Here is a 4,148-nt window from a genome sequence, read left to right on the forward strand (position 1 = left end):
CGTTTCTTGTCCGGTTGCCCTGTCTTCGACCTGGGAACCCAATTTTGGTCCTCGGGTCCCATTTTTTTTTGTCTCGCATCCCACTTTTGGCCTGTGGCCTTTTCGGGGTCGATTCTCGTTTTGGGCATCAGAGCATGTTTCTTCTCCTAAAACCCAATATTTGTTTATTAAGTCTCGGAACACATTTTTGTTCTCGTGGACCCATCATGGGTCTTGGAACGCATTTGTGGTCCTTGGGTCCCATTTTGCATCCCGAAACTTGTGTTTTGGTGCTTGATCCCTATTTTGGGTGCCCACCTTGCACCAAGTGCGCACCCGGGGCAAACCGAGCGCCTTGGTGCACCGGGGCAAGATCGAGCGTGCACCCGAGGCGCCCCGAACATGCACCAAGGTGCACTCGGCCCACATGTGAGCGCAGGTCGTTGCGCCCGAGGTGGTGTGTGGGCACCGCGTTGCAGACGGGACACTGCACGCACACGACGCCCCCTCCAGGTGCACGCACGTAGGCCGGGCCGGGTGCACACCCGACGCCCTAGCAAGGTGCGCGCACCCGGGCAGGGCTCACACTTGGCGAACGGGGCGCACTTCGCGAGGGAGGGTGTGCACCTCGACGGGGGTGGGTGGCCGGGGTGGATTCGCACGTGGGTCGCGGTTTGCTAAGTACACACTGCGACAAGCTCATAACGGGTGCGATCATACCAGCATTAGTGCACCGGATCCCATCAGAACTCCGCAGTTAAGCGCGCTTGGGCCGGAGTAGTACTGGGATGGGTGACCTCCCGGGAAGTCCCGGTGTTGCACCCTTTTTTAGTTTTTCGCCGGGCGTCGCAATGCTATTTGAATAAACCTTTTGCCCGTTTGCGTTCTCGTCGGGGCCGGGCCGGGCCGGGGTGCGCTGCCCGCACTACCGCGCGCGCGGGGGGCGACACCGAGCGCGCACCCGAGGCGCCCTGAGCACACAGGCCACGGTGCAACCCGGGCGTTGTGCGCGCACCCCGGTGCGCCCGAGGTGCTGCGCGCGCACCCAGGTGAAATCGGTGTGCACCTCGGCCAGTGCGCGCTCGGTCGAGTCGCGCACGTTGGCCAAGGTGCACGGTGATGTTTCTTACTCTAAGGTTCCGCACCAGACGCCCGGGACAGGTGAGCGAAGCTGGGCGGGGCCGGGTGCGCGGCCGGGGCAGGTGCACGCAGCTGGAGAGAGCTTTGGAGCACACTTCGGAGCGCACCAATGATGCGCTCCATTCAAAAGTTTCCTGAAAAGGCAAAAAAAGTTGAGATTATAGAATTTCCCACTTGAGAGATTGTAAAAAAAAAAAATTTAAAATGAAGGAAACGCGGGTGCCAAGGTGTGCGCAGCCCAGCCAAGGTGTGCGCACCAAGGCGCCCACCCTGGCGAAGGTGCACGCAAGGTGCGCACCCGAGGCAAACCGGACAATTAACCCAACTTTCGACTTCGCGCGCACCTTGGAGCGCACTTCGGAGCGCTCCTTGGTGCGCACCAATCTTGGGCACCTCGGAGTGCACCATGGCGCCCACCAAGGTGCGCACCCGGGGCAAACCGAGCTCCGACTTCGTGCGCACCTTGGAGCGCACGAAAGGTGCGCACCATGGCGCCCACCAAGGTGCGCAGCCCAGCCAAGGCGTGCGCATCAAGGTGCGCACCCTGGCGAAGGTGCGCACCCGGGGCAAACCGAGCTCCGACTTCGTGCGCACCTTGGAGCGCACAAAAGGTGCGCAACCCAGCCAAGGTGTGCGCACCCCGGTCAAACCGAGCTCCGAATCGTGCGCACCAGAGGTGCACGCCATCGTGCGCACCTTGGAGCACACTTCGGAGCCCTCCTTGGTGCGCGCCGATGTTGCGCACCTCGGAGCGCACCCGGGGAAAACAATGCAATTAACCCGACTTTCGACTTCGTGGGCACCTCGGAGCGCTCTCGGGTTCGCACCTCGGAGCACACCGAGGTGCGCACCTTTGATGCGCTGCCTTCACCAATTTCCAGAAAAGGCAAGAAAACATTGAGAAGGTGTGCGCACCGAGGTGCCCACCCTGGCGAAGGTGCACGCGAGGTGCGCACCCGGGGCAAACCGGGCTCCGACTTCGTGCACGCCGCACCTTGGAGCACACTTCGGAGCGCTCCTTGGTGCGCACCAGGGCGCGCAACCCAGCCGAGGTGCCCACCCCGGCGAAGGTGCACGCGAGGTGCGCACCCGGGGCAAACCGGGCTCCGACTTCGTGCACGCCATGGTGCCCACCGCGGCGAAGGTGCACGCGAGGTGCGCACCCGGGGCAAACCGGGCTCCGACTTCGTGCACGCCGCACCTTGGAGCACACTTCGGAGCGCTCCTTGGTGCGCACCATGGTGCCCACCAGGGCGCGCAACCCCGCCGAAGGTGCACGCGAGGTGCGCACCCGGGGCAAACCGGGCTCCGACTTCGTGCACGCCGCACCTTGGAGCACACTTCGGAGCGCTCCTTGGTGCGCACCATGGTGCCCACCAGGGCGCGCAACCCCGCCGAAGGTGCACGCGAGGTGCGCACCCGGGGCAAACCGGGCTCCGACTTCGTGCACGCCGCACCTTGGAGCACACTTCGGAGCGCTCCTTGGTGCGCACCAGGGCGCGCAACCCAGCCGAGGTGCCCACCCCGGCGAAGGTGCGTACCCGGGGCAAACCGGGCTCCGACTTCGTGCACGCCGCACCTTGGAGCACACTTCGGAGCGCTCCTTGGTGCGCACCATGGTGCCCACCAGGCCGCGCAACCCAGCCAAGGTGTGCGCACCAAGGTGCACGCGAGGTGCGCACCCGGGGCAAACCGGGGTCCGACTTCGTGCACGCCGCACCTTGGAGCACACATCGGGGCGCTCCCGGGTTCGCACCGGCGTTGCGCACCGTGGTGGGCACCTCGGAGCACACCAAGGTGGGCAGCGAGGTGCGCACCTTTGATGCGATGCCTTCACTAATTTCCATAAAAGGCAAAAAAAAAACGAGATTTTAAAATTTCCGTTTTGAAAGATAGTGAGAAAAAGGGAATGCTGGTGCCATCTTGAGCCCGCCCTGGTGCGCAGCCCAGCCAAGGTGTGCGCACCAAGGTGCCCACCCTGGCGAAGGTGCGCGCCCGGGCAATTAACCCAACTTCCAACTTCGCGCGCGCCAGGGTGGGAGCGCACCCAACAACCGGGCCTGGGAAGAGCCAATGCGAGAAACCCCACCAAACGCTCTGACAAAAAAAGAGGGGGCGCTCCAGTAACCCCGCTTCGGAGCGCACCCTGGGCAAACCCAGCCAAGGTGCCCACCCCGGCCAAGGTGCAGGCGAGGTGCGCACCCGGGGCAAACCGGGCTCCGACAACGTGCACGCCGCACCTTGGAGCACACTTCGTAGCGCTCCCGGGTGCGCACCTCAGAGCACACCAAGGTGGGCAGCGAGGTGCGCACCTTTGATGCGCTGCCTTCACTAATTTCCAGAAAAGGCAAAAAAAAAAGGAGATTTTAAAATTTCCGTTTTGAAAGATAGTGAAAAAAACGGAACGCGCGTGCCATCTTGAGCCCGCCCTGGTGCGCAGCCCAGGTAAGGTGCCCACCCTGGCAAAGGTGCGCACCCGGGCAATTAACCCTACTTCCGACTTCGTGCGCGCCAGGGTGGCAACCGGGCCTCGGAAGAGCCAATGCGAGAAACCCCACCAAACGCTCCGACAAAAAAAGAGGCGGCGCTCCAATAACCCCGCTTCGGAGCGCAGCCGGGGCAAACCCAGCCAAGGTGCCCACCCCGACGAAGGTGCACGCGAGGTGCGCACCCGGGGCAAACCGGGCTCCGACAACGTGCACGCAGCACCTTGGAGCACACTTCGAAGCACTCCCGGGTGCCCACCGGCGTTGCGCACCGTGGTGGGCAGCGAGGTGCGCACCTTTGATGCGCTGCCTTCACTAATTTCCAGAAAAAGGCAAAAAAAAATGAGATTTTAAAATTTCCGTTTTGAAAGATAGTGAAAAAAAAGGAACGCGGGTGCCATCTTGAGCCCGCCCTGGTGCGCAGCCCAGGCAAGGCATGCGCACCAAGGTGCCCACCCGAGGTGCACACCCGGGGCAAACCGGGCTCCGACTTCGTGCAGGCCGCACCTTGGAGCACACTTCGGAGCGCTCCTTGGTGCGCAC

At 63.0% G+C, this 4,148-nt stretch overlaps 1 non-coding gene across 1 annotated transcript; it reads left to right on the forward strand.

Annotated features, from left to right (window-relative positions):
* Nucleotides 1–685: 685 nt before the first annotated feature.
* Nucleotides 686–804, forward strand: LOC131868418 (5S ribosomal RNA). Its single transcript, XR_009366874.1, has one exon. It is a non-coding gene; the product is annotated as a 5S ribosomal RNA (ribosomal RNA).
* Nucleotides 805–4,148: the final 3,344 nt, after the last annotated feature.

This window comes from Cryptomeria japonica, unplaced genomic scaffold (assembly GCF_030272615.1).
Source record: "Cryptomeria japonica unplaced genomic scaffold, Sugi_1.0 HiC_scaffold_206, whole genome shotgun sequence".
Classification (NCBI taxonomy): Eukaryota; Viridiplantae; Streptophyta; class Pinopsida; order Cupressales; family Cupressaceae; genus Cryptomeria; species Cryptomeria japonica.